The 22870-nt window shown below is 42.3% G+C and overlaps 1 protein-coding gene across 1 annotated transcript in view; it reads left to right on the forward strand.

The window, feature by feature from the left end:
• Positions 1-3163: 3163 nt before the first annotated feature.
• Positions 3164-22870, forward strand: part of frmd4ba (FERM domain containing 4Ba) — a 62435-nt gene continuing 42728 nt past the window's right edge. The window contains exon 1 of the mRNA XM_074650154.1: positions 3164-3392. The gene's annotated coding sequence lies outside the window, so the exon portion shown is untranslated. The remainder of the gene's footprint in view (positions 3393-22870) is intronic.

The following is a 22870-nucleotide window of genomic DNA, read 5'->3' on the forward strand; positions in this document are numbered from 1 at the left end:
CTCCTTTATTAACTCATATATCATAGAATGATAATACAATATAATATATCCCAGATTTATTTACATCCCAAATCAAATATATGAACAGCATCCCAAGTTTTTTTTACAACCCACATATCCATCTGGAGTTACAAAATGAATATAAACCAACCCTATGCATGATGAGAAGTAATATATGTACAGTACACAGAGGTGTAGACAGGAATGTAGTATGTATAGAGAAGTAATATATATATACGGAGGTGTAACAGTATGTGACGTATATAAAGGTAAATAAAGTTAGGTGACAATGGTACATTTCCTGTACTGTATGTGTTTGTCTACAGTATATAAACCAATTCCCAGAGAATACTAAAGTCATTTTATTCTTCAGAATCTCTGCAATGCTGTCTTGGTATTATCATAATGAGAGTATAGCAGCTTATATGAAGTGTCATCAGAACAATAGCGAGTGGGCTAATCTCAACGGGAGCTGAGGCCAGGCAGAGATTTGGTGTGCATGGTGGGGGGTGGGGGGGTACTTGGTGCACACATGGCACTGGGGTGAGCCTAATCACGGGCTCGCAGAAATCCTCACAAATAGGGAGGGGAATGGGGGCTGTCCCCGGGGTGACTCATTTAGACTTGGAAGAAAGCATTTTGTTCCAGCAACACACCCGGCCTTTTGCCTGGACATGAAGATTCATCTGTCTCTTTTTCTTTTTTTTTTGGTTGCACAGCTGAGATAGCTGAGGAAACGTCACCTTGTAGCTGCCCCTGACTCTCGGTTCAGCTGGTTTATAATAAACTGGACAGATTCATTCCTCCCATTTCCTCGCTGCTGCAGTTTCTGTGGATTACTGAGCTTTTCCATTGTTCGGCCTGTCATGAATTCACAACAGCGTGGCACTCCTTTCCTTCCCCTTACGGCGTAGTCACTGGAAAATCTGCAATATGTCTAAAATGTTACACATAATGTCCAAACAAACCTGTAAAGCCATTCTTGTGACTCACAGTGATTCTTTTTTCTGAAATGTAATAATGTTTTAATTGGGGCTGTCAATCAATTGAAATATTTAATCGCGATTAGTCGCATGATTGTCCATAGTTAATCGGGATTAATCGCACATTAATCAAATTTTTTATCTGCTCAAACTGTACCTTGAAGGGAGATTTGTCAAGTATAAACTCTTGTCAACATGGGAGTGAGCAAATATGCTTGCTTTATGTATGTATGTATATATATATTATTGGAAATCAGTTAACAACACAAAACATTGACAGATATTGTCCAGAAACCGTCACAGGTACTGCATTTAGCATAAAAATATGCTCAAATCATAACATGGTAAACTGCAGCCCAAAAGGCAACAACAGCTGTCAGTGTGTCAGTTTGCTGATTTGACTATGACTTGCCCTAAACTGCATATGATTATCATAAAGTGGGCATGTCTGTAAAGGGGAGACTCGTGGGTACCCATAGAACCCATTGTCATTCACATATGTCGAGGTCAGAGGTCGAGGGACCCCTTTGAAAATGACCATGACAGTTTTTCCTCGCCAAAACGTAGCGTAAGTTTGGAGCGTTATTTAGCCTCCTTTGCAACAAGCTAGTATGACATGGTTTGACAGTGATTTCTTAGTTTCATATGATATCAGTATCTTCACTCTAACTTTAAAACTGAGCCCGCTACAACTAAAAAAATCGCAAGTTGCGTTAACGCTTTAAAGAAATTAGTGGCATTAAAATGAATTTGCCTCTGATTGGCATTTTCAATTGAGCATGACCTATGAAGAGCACATTACAATTCCCAATTGCAATGTTCCTATGAATTAATCTACACATGGGCTTCAATAATGCAATATAGATCTTGAAGGGATAGTGTGTAGGATTTGAGTACCCCTCCGCTCACTCCTCATTTACCAAGACTGCGGTAACGTGAGCTGCCAAGTGCAAAAACATCGCAACGCTGTTCGCCTCGCTCAGAGGCCGTCCTCACCGTAATAAAACTACTTTAGGAGCAACGGAAGTCAGACGGCGGCTGGCGGTATCCAGTTTGCAATCTGCAGCTCACATTACCGCAGTTTCACAAGCGTGTCGGAGAACTACGGTGGCCTTCAGGTAAAGTAAAAACACAAAAGGTTCTCACTATCGTCAGTGTTTGGTTTGTTCGTTCTGGGCTACTGTAGAAACATGGCGGACTCCGTTAAGAGGACCCACTCAAGCCCCCAGGAAGTGCTCCGGTCGTCGATCCAGACTTTCATAGTGGCCAAACGGCGGTACTGCAACTTCCGTGTCCGTCACGTGATGCCATTGGGCCCAAAAATACTTTCTCCCATATACTTACATTGGGAAAGAGACGTCTGTAACTCAGCGGATAATTTTTTTTTAAGTGAAACAACTTCCCAGTACGAACACTCTAATAGCCCTTATTTAAAAAATTAGGTTTTTTTAAGTTGTAAAACGCACTAATAGCTGAATCCAGAGTTATTTCCCTTCCTCCGTTCATGTGAATGAGACCCAGACCGAGGCTGGAGCGCCAAGCCGTGACAACGTGACGTTGGGACCCCGTGACCAAGTCAAGTGACCGAGCGGACGCTATCCGCCAATCATCCCGGACGCTACTCCGCCAAGATCCGGGTACTTTTCCAGACAGAAGTCGAGCCATTTAGGCTTCATGCGCCACTGAGCAACTCTCGTCCCGCCTCCAACGCTGTATCCAGTTCTCTTATTACATCCATGGGCGGACTCCGTGAAGAGGACCCGCTCCCTATGTAGATATGAAGGGCTCATTCTAAGCTAACGAAAACAAAGAATATTAGTTTCAGGTGATTATACACTAATGAAAACATTATGAATATTATACTACATTTATGCTAATAGTCCTCAAAATGTTACACACTGCTCCTTTAAACTAGCCTATAACTCACTTAGGATCAGAAATTGTTGAATATTTTTCTGATCCATTTAGCTTCATAAAAAAGTGTATAACTCCCTTGACAGAGTGTTTAATTCAATTTCAAATAGTTAATTGATTTCCAGCGTCAGTAGTGAGTTTAGCAGCAGAGAGCTCCTCTGTTGGTGCGCTGAGAGACATTCATCTGTCTGTCCCATCCTGAGAGGAGGAGGAGGAGTGTGTGGATGGATGATGGGACTGACGGACTGACTGTGTTGGAGGATCAGGGTTATTATACCGAACAGACAGCCGCTTCTCTTCCTGGACTTTTACAGCCCGGTTTCGGCTGAACTCTGCGGACTCTTCATCCACTGCGACCCTTTTTTATTCTCCATGAGTCTCCTCTGTTAAAGGAGAGGAAGAGGAAGGTGGATCCATCTGACGGACCTGGAGCCGGCTGGATGAGACGCTCCGAGCTCAGACAATAAAGTGGCAGATCACAACAAAAGACACAAGGTGAGAAACGTTTCCTTTTTCATACAAACACAAACATTTAGATCTTATTTGGCATTTAGGACTATTTTATTATATTTTTTCTGTTTATTTTAAAAACAATATAGTTTTTTTTGTGATCACCTGTAACAGCTTTTCGCGGTTCGTTTTGTTATTTTGCATTTTCAATAATAACTTGCACACTTAATTGCTTTTATTTTGGCACTTTAAAACGTGCATTTGAGTCATTTATATGATCTATTTTATGAAGTAATTCTGTGGGGAAACATGTCTTTTGTGCTTATGCCAATCCAAAATACAGCTAATTTTCAATAATAACTTGCACACTTATTGTTTTTATTTAAGTCATTTAAATGCTCTATATTTTATGCAGTATTTCTGTGGTGAAACATGTCTTTTGTGCTTATGCCTCCATCACCATATCAATCCATAATACAGCTCATTTGCTGTCTTTGAGTATAATAAATTGATCCACACCTCCTGTGAACTGGCAGCCTTCATGTCTTTTACTTGACTTCTGCTGCCTGAATGTCAGCTGTGAACTGTTGACATGTCAACATGAGTGCTTTGCTGGTCAGAAACTTATATTGGATATAATCTAGACAGTTGAAGCACATTGACAGGAGACAGTGGACACTAATGCTCCTTAAACTGAAAGGATGAAAAGAGAAAAATATATGTTTCTTTTGTTCTGTTTTTAAAGTGAAAATTAATCTTCTTTCTGTTGTGGCTCTGTGGTCAGCTGGTCTGCTCTCCTCTGCTCTGTGTGTGAATATCCTGTTTCCTGGACAAAACAAACAATGGAGAGGCAGGCATGGCAGGCATATGATATCCTGTGTGTGTGTGTGTGTGTGTGTGTGTGTGTGTGTGTGTGTGTGTGTGTGTGTGTGTGTGTGCATGTGTGTGTGTGTGTGTGTATGTGTGTGTGAGAGAGTGTCTGTGTGTGGTGCTGGCAAAAAAAACAGGATGAATACTTTCATCCAGAGCTCTAAAAATATATAATCATAGATGAAAAGTAATGCCACACAGTGTGAGGAAACCCAGGGATGAGTCGTGTGAGTGATGCAGAACAAAGGCTCAGGTTTGTATAGGTGACAATATTGAATTAGTGCCTCATGAGAGCAACATGTGTCTCTGTGTCTCTTTCTGACATACACACAGAGAGACAAACTGCAAAGGCAGCGCTGCTTTGTGTTGACTTTAGTCTGGGATGTTCAGCTGCTTTTAATGGGGTCAGCGCTTCCGATTCAATAAAGCTATTAACCGTCACAGAATATTCCAACACCACCGCTGCTGCTGCTGCTGCTGCTGCTGCTGCTCGGCTCGGCACAGATACACAGAGTTATTTGTCAATCAGGGTCCATTAACGACCTCATCCATACAAAGGCGGCCCTTTGAAAGAGTAAACAAGATTAAAAGACCACATCCAGTCAACCTGGGTGAGTGTGACCTGAGCTGATAGTGTCTTCCCACCTCTCCTCAAAGAGCCCCTGTTATTGTGTCAGAAGTTGTTCATCAGCATTTCTCTGCCTCTTTCCCACACATCTTTATTATTGCTCTCCTTCACAGAGGGCTTGAATGGGAGCATTTGTCAGTTAGGCTATGTGATACTGTTGTCATGCAGGTTCGTACAATTCAACACTTCTCCTAGAGAAAACAAGTTCCTGCCCGACTGGTTCTGAGGACAGAAAGATCAAACTCTTGATCAAAGCCTGGCGTGTGACAGATGTAAGTGGGGGGGGGGGGGGGGGGTCCTTGCAAGTTACACATGCTGTCTTTATGTACAGGGAACAGGTAACAATATGAGTTAATGTACATGTTGTATATTTAGAAATTCAACCTATATCAAAATCATGAAAGCCTTTTTCTGGAAGGTATCTATTAGGAGAAAGTTTGTTCAGAATCAAAACAGAGGACGGACAGACATTGAAAAACATTATATAAAAACTTAAAGGGGTACTTCAGTGGATTAGTATTCCACTTACATAAAGTTGAGGGTCTCACAAGGGACAGATTTAAGAAAAAAGAAGCATCAAAATTGAAGCAGCAGAGGACAGGAAACCCTGATTTTTAGACTTAGTATGAGTTAAGCAACAAAAACACTGGATCCCACCAGCCTGGTCTCACCAAATGGTGAATGACACGACAATTTGTAAGTCATTTTGCATGCAATTTCAACGCCTCTCTTGCTTTTGGCGTGTCATTTCACGCCATTTGGTCTGCACTTATTGCAATGTAAACGCATCCGTGTGAATATGCAACGCTCAGAGCGGGTGACGTAGAACAATCAGCGACGATCAGAGCAAGTGAGGAAGAGAAAGTGACGTAGTATAAAAAGTGAGAAAGACTGAAGACATATGTTGGGATGGGGGCGGGGGAGTGCGTGGGTCAAAGAAACACAGGACTTTCAACCAGGTGACCGATGTTTGTGTCCTAAAGTGTTGTTGAGTTGTTTTGAAGTTACATTTGTGATGTATTTTCTGTAGTTATGTTACATTGTTTCCGTACGTATTTTACTTAGTTGAGGTAATTATTTTAAGCCCAACCATGATGTTTTTTCCCCAAACCTAACGCCAAATTCACAACAGGCAGCGGCAAAATGCGGCTCGCCTCAATAATGACATTTTACTGTGGCTGGGAGGCGTTTTCATGTGTCTCAGGTGGAAAGAAACTCTTCGTAACATAGGTCAAACAGGATCTGTTTACTGATTGGCTGCAGGTCCTCTCTGGCTGCTAAAATTGAAACTTTTCCCAACTTTTAGTTTGGCCGCACTCAGACGCAGAATCAAACGGCCGCAGCTTGCTGAGCTTGGGAGCGTCCTCCACAGCTTTTCAAAGACATCGCACGTCAGCTCGCCGCAGGCCGCACTTCGCCACTGCTCTGGTGTGAAATCTGCGTAATTAATTGGTTTCATTGCCTAAAAATAACCGTGACTGTTCACGGTAACAACGTGGCGTTAAATTACACCAGAAGAGCCGCTTCACAATGCCTAAAACACGTTATCATGACCTATCATGTCCTTAAAATGTTGTACTATTTATACGCCTTACCATGAGATCAGGTTGATCCTACAGTTTAGCCCTTATGACATCATCAGGGTAAGACTTCGGAGCGCTCCCTCCAGAGCAACTAAAGACATTCAACCCTATAGTGCCCCTTTACTGAGCAATGGTGTGTTTTATCTCTTATGAATTATGCTCTTCATTTGTAAGAGGAAAAACGTGTTATTTTGTTGCTCAAACGTCACATCGTCGCTTTAGTAAGCAGTTACTCTGTGACTGACAGGTGATTTCTTAGTACAAGGCAAAAAGCACCAGATCAACGAGTGCATTTCTGTGTTCAGAAGTGGAAAACATGGAGGTTTTGGATTGGCACTTTAATATATGTAAACAGGCCTGCAGCTTGAGCCATAATGGCGGGTCAGGCACTGGAGTGTTTTCTAGAGAGTGTGTTTGTGGGTCAGCAGTAATCAATAGGCTCAGCAGTGGAAATCAATCCAGATCAGTCCAGAGGGGGCATTTGAGTTTGGGGCCTCGCTTGTTGAGTATATGTTTAAATGATTTAGTCCAAAAAGTTTAAACACAACTGTCTGAGTGCTCCTGTGTTTGCTGTAAATGTCCCCAGTGCTCCCGGTGCCCCCTGTAACATAATCACTGCAAACACGGTTCACACCGAAAGTTGTGTCAACAGGAATCTGTTCCTCATTGGCTGTGGAGAGTACAGGCACTACATCTCTTTTCCTTGTTTCGTGTCTGCTTTGTCCCCTCAGACAGGACATCCTGAGTCAAACAAAGAGTCTGGACCTTAGTTTCACGTGCAAAACACAGACATTGTGAAACATCCCGCGTTCATTGTGCTTTTTCCAAAATTTACGATTTCTTGTATGCAAGAAATACCACGTGGAAAGAGTTTTATGAGACCACAATACTGTTGTCTTTTGTTTGATTTTGAGGGATTTTGGTGCTTTAATGTGGTGTGGCTGTATAGTGAATAATGATGTTCAGGGTTGGTTTGTGTTTATTCCCCTTCAGAATACAGCAGAAAAACACCAGCGTCAGCCCCGGAGAGTGGCTCTCAGCTGGCTGCTAACTCCTCTGGGAGCTGGTCTCCATATCATTTCGATGAAAGAGACTGCATTAAAACAAGCTACAATCTGTTTAAGGACAGACACTTCCCGGTGTGACAAACCTCCCCTCAAAATGCAGCGCTCCAACCCGCCTCCTTATGAATTATTTAAAGAACGGACACCAGGATGGATTTATAGGTTACCCATGTGTATCAGTGGCTATTGACCCGAGCACTTCAGAGTAAAAGCCTCTTGTCCCCGGGGAACCGTAGTGGGAAATTAATCACAATTCCAACAGAGCAACAACGTATACAAATTAGGTGAAACAGTAGGTTGGTTATACATCATCATTTACCCATCACGATGACATCTGTTTTAATAAGACAAAGCAAATAGTAAACTTTATTTTACGCTCCACTCTTCAATAGATAAAGATGTTAATATGTGTCGGTTATGTTCAGCTTTTATAGCTTCATGATATGATTCTATGTATTTGATTTAGGTGAATTAATTTTCTTGAAAACGTTTCAGATGAAATGAAACCAACAAACTAATCTCACCTAATTATGAAAATTCAAATACAGCGGCTTATGCAAAGGGGCTTTCTTTTTGTGCAATTATTTCGCACGTCAATATATTTTTTCAAACTGTTGTTTTTGTCATGAATACTCTACACAGAATGTGAATATTATGTGGCAAAAAAGCAACGTAATTTTCGATTTTTCTGAGCTTTCGCACTGCAAATAAAGGCATCAACCAATCACGTTATGCGAAACAGGTTGAGTTGCGTCTTTATTTATAACGATAATAAAACAACAACACGGAGGCTCCGTAGTCCGAACCAAGACGTTAACTTTATTACTCCTTTCAACCTTTACATAGGCTATCTTTCACAATGAAAGTCCTAGACAATATATAATATAATATAATATAATATTTGCAGGTGAGCATGTCATTTGTTCCTCATGCCCCCTGTGTGGAAAGGCCTTAACCCTTGAGTCTTTTAAATGGTTTTAGACGATAACTACATTGAAACTTATTTTATTTTGTAAACAATATTTCAAATTGAAGATAGGGAAATCATTATTCATAACGGATCCTGCGTTTAAACCTGTGATAAACTCAATCCAGAGCCAAAGTGAGACCAGAACCAGAACTGTTTCAGAAGAAAATCTCATTCAAAATCACATTACTCATTTTGTAATCATGCCACTTACTAAAAATGCATCCCTACGTCAAAACCTTGCTCGACGGTACGTCACGCACTTCACTCAATTTTTCTCGACATGAATGGTACAAAAAAAAAAAAAAAATGTAATATCGTTGTTTGTTTTATTTCTGTTTTTACAGAGCGGTCCAATTCCCACAAACACCGCTGGGCTTAAAGGTCAGCAATCTGACAGCAGAGATAGCAGTGAAAATGTTGGATTGCAGTGTCAGATTGTTAGGAGAGTTACAGAAATTGCAGCCCCTGCTGTTCCGATGTCGGAAATGTGTCTGAGGAGCTGTTTGACAATCCGACAAGCACTCCTGATGGAATCTACTGTACGCCTCAGACAAAGTGCAGCTTGTTGGATTGAACCCTTCACCTTTCTGACACTGGTATCATGTCTGCGTCCAGGTGTGAAGAATGAAAAAGTATTCAGGAATTGAACTTCTCTCTCAAGCTCTTGTTTTCGTCTGTACGAGTGCAACGCCATGAATGTCTTTGAGGAGAGACTGTCAACAACATTTTCTCCTCATTTGTATGACTAAAAGCAGGCTTTTCGCCTCAAGTGTGGCCATTCAGAGCTGGTATAAACACTTTTGCCTTAAAGGGATAGTTCGGGTGTTTTGAAGTGGGGTTGAATGAGGTTCCTAATCCATAATCAGTGTATTACCTACAATAGATGAAGGTCGGCACACCCCCAGCTTGGAGAAACAAACAGGAGCACTGACACCGAAGCAAAGCAATGTACTGCTGTGGACTGGGGGGGCAGCTGCAAAAAGTATCTTAGCCACCTAAAAAATGTATATCAGTGTACGCTATATTTAAAATATTTTCACCGCTCTATCTTCGGCGTCAGACAGCCCTTAACTTCTCCTTTCTTCTCCGACGGGGAACTGAACTGAAAGTGAAACTTATCTGTTCTCTCTCCAAAGCCACCAGACTCGGATGACAAAAACAGTATAGAGAAATTCACTTTCATTTCAGTTCGCCATCGGAAAATATTCTAAATATAGTTATAGTACACTTAAACGGAATATCAGTTTTTTTTAAGTGAGCCTTTGTTTTAGGTGCTCTGGTTTCGGTACTCCTGTCTGTTTCTCGATGCTGGCGGTGTGCCGACCGTCACCTACTGTAAGTAATACAACTACTATGGATAAGTACCTCATACAACCCCACTTCAAAACACCCGAACTATCCCTTTAAGACGCAGGCCGACAGGTTGTACGCTGAATTATTAAATCTCTTATGTGTTTTCACCTGCAAAGTTATGGTATATGAGGATAAGGCAAAGCTGTACGTTAAAACAGAAGAGGACAGTTTTTAAGGATTATTCAGGATGGTTGTTGTGTCCTTCTTGATATTTACCGTGTAAATTTCCTACCAACTATTATATATTTAAAAATCTAAATGCGGTGTGCTGCTGCTCAGGTGAGATATAGATCCTCACAGGGGAGCACCTGCTTCCTGGTGGGTTCATCCATAACCTCAGGCAGCAGTCGAGGCAGCCTTGAACCCAACAGATCTATGCAGCGTTACACTCCAGAGCAGAATATCCCTCTTTCTGTTTGTGTTCTCCTCCTCCTCCTCCTCGTCCTCATGTGTCTCTCAGACTGGGATGTAATTGCTGTGAGGCTGAGAAAATGAAAATCACAACAAAGCGAAGCCCTCTATCACCTTTTTTTCTCCGTCTGTGCTGCTGTTGGCTATAGCCTACCAGGTTTTTGGAAAGAGAAAAGGGGCGGGTGTCTTCACTGTAATTATGCTGCTCGTGTGCCTCTATCCATCTCTCCATCCCCTCTCTTGTGATCACTCTCCATTTTTTGCCTCTTAAATACACACTACACAAATCACATCCACACACACACACACACGAGGAGAGCGGTGTTGGGGCTGATGTTGAGGGGATGTTTGAAAGCCTGACTGGTAATGACCGTAATGAGACTCCCTACACTGTGAGTGTGTGTAAGGTAAAGGGGGGAGGAGGGCGGAGGGCGGAGGGCGGAGGGGGTGGACGGAAAGGGCCTGAGCTGCTATTATTACCCTCTCAGGCACAAACAGAAAAAAGGTACATGCAGTGTCGAGTCTGGAAAAAATCAAGCAGACGTACCCCACAGCCTCGGATCCGCAGTGATCGATAGAGCTCAACGCTGTTTCACATGTTTAGCGCCAGAAGGGATCGGGGGGCATGGTGAGGTTTCTGTGAATATGTAATGCTCCCGAGTCTCACAAACCCCCACAAAGTAATTTCCTGTTGAGTCGGTGCATGTGCTTGATTCTTCTTTTCCAAACCTTACCTCAATGAGTTAATTTTGTTTGGGTAGTTTTGTGGATTTGCGTCGTGGGTGTCATTAGGGTGGTGTGTGAAATGGAGGCTGTAGCATTCATCATTAATGGAGTGTTATGTGAGCCTCCTCTTTTACTGGGTTTATACTGGAAACCAAAACCCCAACACACACACACACTAGATCCCAGACACCGGCGCTCACCCTCCAACACATATCCCCTGCAATTTAGAAAGAAAGAAATCATCCAGCTGCAGTCACCTTCACCGCCGCAGCTTGGGGATGAGGAGGAGGAGAGGGGACGGGAGGGGACGGGAGGGGAGGGAAGTCATTATCACCTGCCACGTGGACCGAAACCGAGCACCCCGCTGGTCCACTCAGGCAGGCCGCCCTGAGCTCTTTGACAGGGACAGGGACAGGGACAGAGAGGGGCTGTGGGGAAAGACTGCATGTTTAGCAGCAGCAGCATGGAGGACAGATGTAGGTGTGTGGTGACACAGTGACGAGGAAACATGTCAGGGGAAGGCCTGTAATTCAATAGAAAAACACTGTCTTTGATCGTGAGCGCTTTTCAAGGTTGCATTGTGTTCCTAAGAGGCTTGGCTACTTCCTTTTGAAATATACCTATATATGAGTGTGTGTGTGTGTGTGTGTATACCCTTTCACCTACTGTACTGGACTCTAGTGTAACAACAGCTGGTTCATACTTCTGGAACAGTCATATTTACAGAAGCAGCTCAACACAACAACTTCACAACAACATTCAACTCTTTAGTCGTAGTCAATGTGCAGAAATGAGTGATGTCTGGACAGTGTTTGGTGATACTATGGACTGGAGGTGGTGTGCAGGGTGCAGTTGTAACAGGTGTCAAGCACACTGGGAGGAAAGATAATCCTGTATCCTCAGGGGAAGGCAGTGGCTGGTTAGGCTGAGGAAAATAAATGAATGGTGGTGTAAGCATGTGTGCAGATACATTTATTTATGTCTTCCAAACCAAATTGGGAATGTTTACTTGACAGTGATGCTAAAATGATTAGATAAAGGTACAGTGTGTAGGATGCATCTAGTGGTGTGGTTGCAGGTTGCAACTGAGTACCCCTCCGCTCACTCTTCTCTCTCCAAGACTGGGGTAACGTGAGCCACCGAGTACTTTAGGAGCAGCAGAGGTCAGACAGCGGCTGGCGGTACCACGGTTTTGCACTCTGCAACAAGCATGTCAGAGAACTACGGTGGCCTTCAGGTATCATACAAATGTGAAAGGCTCTCTCTAGAGCCAGTTTTTGGTTTGTCCATTCTGGGCTACTGTAGAAACATGGCCATCTCCATGAAGAGAACCCGCTCCCTGTGTAGATATGAAGGACTCATTCTAAGCTAATGAAAACACAATGATTCTTAAGGGTTAAATCAGCAGCAACTGGACTTGGTTTAGATTCTTGAAGACGTTTCACTTCTCATCCAAGAAGCTTCTTCAGTTCTGATAGTTATATTATATTCCATTTCTGCGACTAGATCCCCCGAAATGTTACACACTGTTCCTTTAATTAATTGATGAGTCGATGGACTGATAATGTAGCAAATTTCGAGTAATAATTCATCTCCTTTCCCCAAGCAGAATGCTAAACTTTTATTGTTCAAGCGAGCTTTCAAATGTGAGGATTTGCTGCTTTTCTCGGTTTTACTGTATATCATTGTAAATTTAATATATTTGGTGTTTGGATTATTGGTTTAGATTAATGTATCATGAAAATAATCTCTGGTCTCAGCCCTATTTGACAGATGGGATAGCTAAATGGTTACATGTGTGAAAAGAATGATTTCCACTTCACCTTTTTTCATATCTTTTACATTGCGTAGGCGTTAAACAGATGATCACTTTAAGTGATGGTTTATTGTTTTAGAGTCCAGCGGTTTTCAAAGCAGGAGGCGGGTATTCCCCGGGGGACTCCAAGCTGTTTCAGGGGAGGCTCAGTGAATGGAAGTGAAACAGTATTACATTAGGTATCAAAAGAAGGTCACATAGAATAGCCTGTATGTGTGTGATTTGGTTAAAGACAGAGCAGATACAGTAGTTTGGGGGAATTTTACTGTTATTCCCAGAGTCAGAAACTAATAAATGCCTTAGGACAGACCTTTTTATGTACGCTGTACGCTGAATGTTATGTCAAACAGCAATATTAGGCTAACTTGGCCTTAATTGTTGAGGGTCTATGGGATCAAATAACATAATGATGATCCCATAGGCATAGGTAGTCAGCTGAAATGGTTAGGCTTTTTTCAGCTTTTTGTGTTGCCTAAACCTAACTTCCTATGAAAACAGTTTCTTTTGAAAGGACGCTATGCATGTAACGAACGGATATTGACACGCCGTCCCCGGTCCATCCAAAAGTACCGCATCCCGTGCATCATTGGGGCATTTGGCGAGTTGGAAGTGAGAATGTGTCAGCAGAGTCAGGTGATAATTCTCTGTTGGTTTGTTTTGAACGACGGTTTCACATTACACAGTGATTTAAAAAACTGCAAAAATGGAAATATTGATAAATGCAGCCTGATTTTTTCCAGTTTCTCATCTCCCACCCTCGCCTCTTTTGTTGGATCTTCACCTACTTTACCATAAAAACCGTCTTTTCTAACCAATAAAATATTGAAAAGCAATGAGACATGTTTTCCATCTGCAGTGCTGCAGCTGTTTCAGAAGTACTGAATTAGATGTCCTAGCAGCAGTAAAGCAGGAACAGATGCTCTGTTCTGAGGCTCTTTTTTTTTCTACAAGCTCTACCTACTTATAAATCCCCATTTGACTCCCAGTGAACTCACCCGCCCTTCAAATCATGGCACCTCTTGAAATCACTCTGACAGAGCTGGAACCTTTGAGAGCTTTCAGCCCACCGAGAGCTTTTGTGTTCATACAGCAGGACAAAAATAGAGGTTTTCTGCCAAGTTGTTGGCTTAATACTGACATGACAGCGGCTAGGGACAAGGGGCTTTTACTGTTTTTGTTTCAAAGTGATGTCTACTTGTGCCACACAGGTTTCTGCAGGCTGTCTATACAGCTCGTTGGCTAGTAGAGAGAGCAGTTTTCAACATTATCTGGATCAGTTGTTATTTCTCAGACAGGCCAGATAAGGCCATGTTAACTGATCTGATTATCAAGTTAGTAAATTGGATTGAGAGTGATAAGCCAGAGGGTCCTATTACTGTACATCATCTAAATGCAGATATCAACTGCCAGAACTCTGCTAATTGCAGCGGCTAAATGGATTTAGACACTTCAGTGTCTACACACAGTATGTAAATGGTTTAATTGAAGGGAGCTATAATGCTTGAAGGGGTTTTTTAGTTTTCATCATGACTACACTTGTTAAGGGCACCATTTCATGATATCAGAATAAACCAATTCCCTCAGTTCTAAAACCAGATTACAAAGAGCCAGTATGCAACATGTCAGCAATCAAAGTGAACATCCACAAATAGGATTTTATGGTGATGCAAAACAGGGAGTATCTTATGTTTTAGATCTAGCGGTGTATGGCTGAAAGGCAATGGCAGTTTGTCGGTCTGTCTATTGGATAGATTTCCATGAAATCCGCCCCTTGGTTACCGTTGCTAGGTCGGACAAACTTGACAAAAAGAAACACGGAGACACCGGTTTAGTCGCAGCGAATGTTAACATATTAACACACTAAACTAAAATGGTGAACATCGTATATAATATAGGCTACCTGCTAAACCTGAGCATGTTAGCATGCTGTTGTAAGCTTTTTCCCTAAAAGCACCTCTGGGCCTAAGTATCGCTGATGGATGTATAATAAGACTGTGCTGCCGCTCAGAATTGCTTCCAATTGTTTCCAGTGGCCACTCGCGGTATTGCAGTCAAGTGTTGCAGCTATTTTCCCCATACTTCCAGACATACTTCTCCACACCGAACTACAAAACAAGGCCGTTTATGACTCTTTCTATTCTGAATTTTTGATCCATGGAGGCTTTCATCGAGCCGAGAAAAGCATCAGACATCATCACAGTGCCGTTGTGATGAGGCCGAAGTCCATGGACAGAGCTGAAACTTGTGGGCGGGGCCACTGGGAGTAACACGGTCGTGTCTAGAAGGAAACCAGCAAATTGGGGAAATTCTCGCGAGATGGTTAAGGTTAGACATTGACCTTGAATAGTTATGGTTGGGATAGGTCGTCGGGCAGCGAGTCTCGCAAGAGTTTTTGCAGCTCTCAGATCAGATTTCGCAATTACCTTCTAGACACGACCGAGTAACACTGCTGCGTATATTCAGTGTGCCGCATCCCCCGGAAGTGAATGTGGGAGTTTTTTTTTGCAGTATATAGAATGAATCGGTGCCATCTCGAGGTCCGGTATCCAGTTGTCATAATACATTCATGGTACTGCCTCACAGAGCAGCTAGCATCAGCTGAAAGTTGAGGTTTAGCTTTGGCTCTTAAACTTGCATTATAAGAATCCTAATATGAACTGTAGCCTTTCTCTGGTTCTCCACACAGTCTCCCTTTAGGCATCATTCACAATTATCAATAGCAATTAAACAGATGATGGTTTAAATTCACTTATATTATTTCCAAGAGTTGTGAATGTTATTCATTTACTAATTCCCAGCATAGCTCTGAATAAAAAGCTTTGTGCTGTTATTCATGTTGAACTATAAGTGAACTATGATGGTTTATCACAAGACGGATCATTTATTAAAGTTATAAAACATAAACATCGGAATGCTTTTTAACAATCTCCTCTTAAGCCCTCATCATATTTATTCTTTAATACTCTTCAGAAGCCAAACATTAAAAATGTTTCTTTATTTTTTCCTCCCTGCAATAATTCCCCCCCCCCCCCCTCCGTTGCCTCCAGGCTCATTACAGCCCCTCACTGGTGGTGTCTCCTCCCCTCCCCCTCCTCCGCTTCATCTCTCTTGCTTTCTCTTTGTTTCATTTGCACGCCTGTGGAGATGTCCACAGTGGCCATTCATATCTTCCATCACTTGGCTATGATATTGAAAATTAATGACACAGGCTCTTTATGCTCCTTCTAAGAAATGTCGGGACAAATCTGAGCGCCCGCAGTCCCTCGGGGCGACATTTTGTTGCAGCAGACAGTGTTGGGCTGCTGGCTGACACCGTGGCCTCTGATCCCCCCGCACGCTTTCCCCCGCTCTGACCTCCTCCTCTTCACAGCATCTGTTTTATACACACACATGGTCTGTCGTGGCCCGTGGCCTCCAGCGAACCCCTGAGCGTCGTCCCGTGCTGCTAGAGGAGCTGGCCGCAAATCCCCAGACGCAGCCAACGAGCCTTAAAGGTGGATGGCGTCGGCTTGAAGCTCCACGAGCCCTCGCCTCTTTCCCTGCCTTCTTTTCTTCTTCTTCTACCCCCCTGCCTGGCCACACAAAGCTGGGCTTCACTGTAACCGCCTCAACACACAAAAAGCTTTTCTGTCTCGCCATTCATTCGCCAAATGGAGCTTCATCACATGGTGTTAATTGGCTGTAATTAAGATGTCTTGTGTTTTTTTTAAACAGATGCAGTGACAATTTCTGTCAAGATGTATAATGGCAACCTCTCACTCACTGGCATGGTTGTCAAAAAAGACCTTAGGGTAGACATATTTTAAAATTTGTAGTTCCTTTTGTGTTGATTTAATGCTGTCAAAGCATGTGTCTCGGAGAGAATGAGCAATGATATTCGACCTCCAAATCAGTATTTTTTTATTATTTTTTTTAAATATATATATAAGTATGTAATAATAATGTATAAATCCCCAAATAGCCCATGAAATAAGGAATAATCCAACAACATTTTTTCATTATTCATATTCCACATTCATTATTATTAGTTATTCTCAGACAAATATCACTGTTTGTTGCGTGTACAAGTGCGTGTGGGTACAGTAGTGCAGTAGCGGCGCTGAAACGAGGGAGATGGAGACAGACAGACAGAAGAACATGTCGTGCTGCGCCGCAAAGCTTTGAATACCTTCGAATATTTCTCACCGGAGCTTCGAAGCCCAAAAAATGGTACTCAGGACAGCCCTAGGGTTGCAGTGGCTATAAGCCCATTATGTAAAATGTGGGACATGCTCTATACATGACCAGCGATGGCCCTCTTTCATGTTTTATGAACTACTCATCTATGATGTATGACTACAAATCATCCTCCTCACGACAGCTGTGTCCACCTGCTCCATTTCTAACCACGAGCGACAGTCGGGAAGCTTGACAAGCGAGCCGCAGGGTCCTGTGAGGCGAGCATATTATAACTTACAACAGTCCTGCGTGAATGTGTGTGTGTGTTAAGGAGTGTGTCAGGCATACTGCACAGAGCGTCTTCCATTCAGCGCGTCAGCTGCAGTCTCAGTATGTGGCCCAGCCCGTCAGCTGCAGGCCCGTGTGGATGACAGCTGTTTCCCTGCCCCACTCCGGCTCTGTTATGATCACTCGGAGGCCTTCCCCTTTTAGACAATTAATCTACCACTTACTGTACATGGTAATTGCCATCCCATGTTGAAATGAGCCCAGGGACAGTGGAGCTGAGATGATCTTGGCAGCGCGACATGCCCCTGTCATGCCCTGCCTTGTATTCTCAACAGATCCAGGCCTATTAATACTGAACTTCTGGGACTGAATGAAGCGACGGGCTAAATTGTAACAGCCTGCCTGTCTGTATTCATTTTAAACGTTCAATCCAGAGCATCAAAAGTGGAATGAGGCCCTTATATTAGGAGAAAGGTCATGACATTGACATAAAGATAATGGGGAAACCCTCCAGACAGCATCACTTACCAAACTGTTTCCCCTTTTTAGTCCCCGAGGGTTGGGTGAGACACTCGATTTCTCCATCTGCTGGCTATGAAGAGGCACTGCAGCGTGAAAACACTTAAGTATGTCAGCCACCGCTGCACTTCCCACAACAATTGATTGTCCTCCGCCTGAGGAGGGGGGGGAGTATAACAACAGCTTTAGAAGAATGAGCCTTTAAGTGAACACAGTCTTGTGTGCAGCACATGACTTGTGTGGAGAAATGGAGTGACACCAGAGTGACATCAGAGGGGGGTGACGGACCGCGGCGTGAGGTCATGGTGTTTACAGCCGTGGTGCCAGGCTGGAGATGGGGGAGACAGACAGACAGCAGTCATGTATACTGAGTTACATAAGCAACGGACGCTGCCTGAGAAAAGATTATACTGACATATCTCATTCATATACTCCAAAACGTTACAATAATCTACAGCTTGTTTGGTTTGGAGCATTTCATTGGGAAGTTGTCAATGTGAAGTCAACGAACCGTATGTGATAATTTTGAGATTATTGATTATTTAAAGCTGGCATCATCAATATTTAAAAAAAATAACAATAAATCAAATGTACGTTTAATGTGAAAGGTGTTGTTCATAGCAACGGACCCACATAGAATTATCACTTTGCAGTTCCCCTCAGTTCTACGGCAACGGACAGACAAAGTTAGTGTTCGACTAGCTGGTGAACATGGTGGGAAATTTAGTGGCTAAAAAGTTAGTGAATATTGCCTTCGTCAGCTGCTGGTTGTGTAAACTGTTATGGTTCACTGTCACCGCTCTCGCTAAGCATTTGACAGACATAGTTAGTGACTGGCTAGTGAACACAGTGGGGACCCAGATATTTCCCCCAAGAGTTGGTAGAGGCCAAACCACAGCTAAAAGGACAGTGAATGATGGACTTACATTTACTTAATGGACAAACATACGACTCCAAGCGAATGCTAATGTTGCTATGTGTCTGTTAGACATGTAAATCATGGATGCATAAAGAGAACTGGATACAGCGTCGGAGGCGGGGCCTCGTTCATTCTTATGAAAGTTGCTCAGTGAAGCGTAAAAAGTTTGACTTCCGAGTATAAAATTAACCGGATCGCCTTACCTTTAACCCCGCCCCAGAAGTTGTAATTCCACGGTTCATCCATTATGAAAATTAGCTTCCACGCTTCCTGGGGGCTTGGTGTAAAAGCATCTGATAATATGTCAGATGTTGTGTTTTTCCACTGCCTCCAAGTGGCCAAATATCAGTTAATGAGGGTTTAATGAGAAGGTATGCATGATAATGGGCTCATACAGGACGCGATATACGAACAAATGTTCTCTTATTTTTGTTCGTATCCACAATTTGTTCTTATTTTGTTAGTACCCAGTGATTCCTGGGATTCACCTATATTTTCTTATGTTTGCTCTTCTTTTATCTATCTATCTATCTATCTCTCTTATTTTATCTTATCTTAGTTCTTCTTCTTCTTCTTCTTACAACATTATTTGCAAATGGCACAACACCTGCCCTTACAATATAGTGTTTAGGGCTGTTAACAAAGCTAACACATGCCCTTTATAGTATTTATGGGGCGTTACCTATGCTAATAATAAATAATTGGCCACACCTTCAATTTATGATCAAGAGGGATTCATCATTCAGCACACCTAGGTGAGAGCTTGGTACATCTGGAGATGACTTCTCTTACTTATTTATTTTCCCTTACCAGAAAATTAAGAGAAAATATAAGAAAAATTTAAGAGAATGTTGCTGCATGAGGCGCATTGATGCCTATTATTGGTAAAAGATGGTGAAGAGAGCACTGAGACGTGGACAGAGTTTGTAAACAGACAACGTGAGGATCAGATAGGCTGCTCATTGTACGTCTCTGAGAGTTAGCGCAGACAGTTAATTCCCACTTTCCCATGGGACGCTCTCTCTGAGCGTAGACTCCCACAGATTGATTCTAGCTGAGGTCTTTCCCTCTTCCTACATCTTTACCCCACCGAAACCTCAGTATAGAGCGTGGAAATCAGCTGGGATTATCTGCCGCCTGCGGGCATTTGGCATACGTGTGTGTGTGTGTGTGTGTGTGTGTGTGTGTGTGTGTGTGTGTGTGTGTGTGTGTGTGTGTGTGTTCACAAGAAATGTGCGTGGCTCGAGAGACAATGCCTGCATGCCCTTACATTGAAATATAGCCATTCTTTTTTTGTTTCACTACACTGCATAGACTAAGTCATTTCATATAGTTGTTAAAATCTTACTTTTAATTGCATATTTCAATATGAAACCTTTCTTTCCATCAGCGATCATACAAGTGGAATGCTTGGCAGATATTTAAAGCATTTTTTTATGACTGCATATGAACTCAGAAACTCACGTGGCGATCGTGTGTATGATCAACAGCAGCTTGTGTCCACCATATGTTTGGCTGTCTCGCCCATCATCGCTCCAGGCAGCTGTGGCCTCACACATCTGTCCGTGTTTATCATGGTTAGCTGGTTATGCTGCAATCTGAACCTTCAAACTGGGTCTCTGGTGATGAGTCCGTCCTGCTCTCTAGAAATAGATCCATCCAGCTCATGCAGTGGTGGATTACAGCGTCAATAGTATTTAATCCTGTTAGGAAATTTTTTTACACTCCAAAGGAATGAACTTGTTTCTCTAGGATGGTAGAGGAACAGCACATTTGCTGTGTCAGTATTATTTCTGGTTTAACTCTGTACATCTCTTATGTTAAAAGAGCAGCCGGTATATGTTCAGAAGCTAGAATGTCTATAATATTTAAGATACAAAGTAAGATAAGGAGATTCACTGCCAATCACAGACAGTTTGGGATTTATTTTCCATTTAAAGCAATTGTTTAACATTTTGAAAATGCACTTATTTGCTTTCTTGTCGGGAGTTAGATGAGAGGATTGATGTCTGCACGGTAATTATGAAGCTTCAGCCATTCACATGTTAGCTTAGCTTAGCACAAAGACTGGAAACTCTCACCAAAGTTGACAAAATTCACCTACCAGCACCTCCAAAATCGGGCAGACACTGTAGGCCATAGGCCATATTTTAGCCCTGAATTGGTTGCCCCTGACTAATTTTAGAATTTGTCTTGCATTTGAGCTGTTCCACGGTTCATATTCCAACAACGCTGCTGACAAAAGATCAGTTTTAAACCCTATTGAGCTAGTTTTACTGGAGTAATATTTTACATGCTTTGGCTGAAACTGTGGTCTTGAATATGCTGATATGAAACTGCAGAACAGCCACCATATTGTCTGCGTCTCCATATTTTTATGCCTCGGCGCCAGCTACAGCCGCAGACGTTTTTATGTTTTTTTGGTTGTCCGTCCAATCCATTCTGGTGAATGCGATATCTTTTGTTTATCTATATATCAAATTTGGCACAAACATCCACATTGACTCAAGGATGAAATGATAGATTTTGGTGGTCAAAGGTCACTGTGACCTCACAAAACATGTTTTTGGCCATAACTTAAAGGTGTATAAAGTGAGATTGTCATGTCTGTTATAGTATAAATCAGGTTTAAGTGCTATATAAATACTGTGAAAGTATTGAAAAGTTCAATATACAGAGAAATACGCACAGCCCGTATTCAGAAATTGTGTGTTTTTGAAACAAGCCGTTAGGATTTCTGTCCATTTGTGATGTCACAAATCTACAATATTTATACCATTACACGGTTTTAAACGTAAACATTCGAAATGTGTCCCAGTTTATTTCCTGTTGCAGTGTATGTGAATGACATTGGCTGACAGGAAGTAAACATGGACCCAAACTGTTGCCTAGCAACGCAATTCCGTTGCATTCCGTTGAAATGAGCTAAAACGGAGCGTTTCAGGGTAAATACAGGTATATTTAGGCAGACAGTATGAGGAAAATAAAGTTTTTTTAACATTACAGCATGTAAACACGTTCTATTAGAAACACAAAATACAAATATGAACCTGAAAAAGAGCATTATATGGGACCTAACTTAATAACTTAAGAATTAATTTGCTAATTATGACAATATAACAAAAATACCTTTACATTTCATAATACATTTTGGACAGACGTGGATGTAAACTGCAATTTGATTGTTTGGTGGAGGCATATGACCGTGAGGCGGATATTCTAGTTCTTCTTACTTTCCCTTCATAGTAGAATTACAATAACGCTTCCATTCTTTCTTTTAGTCAACATTGTTGAGGTTTTACGGTCGCCTTGTTTGAATGAACTTTATTGGAACTGTCCCTGGACTGGGGGGTTCTGTGTTTACGCTCAGTGTGAGCTCCACATCATGGCCCGTCGATTGATCCGTACAGTGTGAGCAATGTGTAGTGTGAGTTAACAATGGCTTTACGAGGGGTTATGGCGGGATTATTTCCTGACCGAGTGCTGTCACTTCCTGGGGCCTCCGCTAGTTTCCTGGCAACCTCACTGTGACGTCAAGACTACAGGAAGTTACTGCACAAGATATATACTATGTTAACTTGTAGGCTGGAAGGTGGATTTTTTTACCTTTGGACAGAACCAGGCTGTTTCCAGTAAGTTAAACTAACAGTCTCCTGGCTCTGGCTTTATACTCCGTGTACAGACATTAGAGTGGTATCAATCTCTTCATGAAATTCTTGGCAAGATAGCAAATAAGAGTATTGCACAAAATACTGAACTATTTCTTTAAGAGCACGGCACCATTTGTGCCTGGATGAATTTGAGAATTGCTCATAATCCTATTTTTTAAAAATAAAAGCCCAATGTCCCAGCTGGCTGCTCTGCTCAGTGGGGTCAGTTCACTGCCTGCATATAGGCGTGGTAATTGATCCACTCATTTCCAACATGTGTGCTCCAGAGCGGATTTACACTCACATGCATTACTGCATGCACTGAAGCAATTAGATACATGACTGATTGTGACGGGCTCTAATCTTTTGTTTATTATTTGTTTGTGTATCGTAGTGTGACGGAGCACATGTGGAACGTTCTGTAAGTGGGAACTGAGCAGCTCTACTGCCTCCTCAATAATAGTTGATGAGCCAGAACACATCCTGCTTTCCTTGCCATGTTTTTGGAAATTATTGACACAAAATTACAGGTCTGCTTCTCTAACCTTTAGTCTACGTCCTCTGAGAC

Source organism: Sebastes fasciatus, chromosome 1 (genome assembly GCF_043250625.1).
Source record: "Sebastes fasciatus isolate fSebFas1 chromosome 1, fSebFas1.pri, whole genome shotgun sequence".
Lineage (NCBI taxonomy): Eukaryota > Metazoa > Chordata > Actinopteri > Perciformes > Sebastidae > Sebastes > Sebastes fasciatus.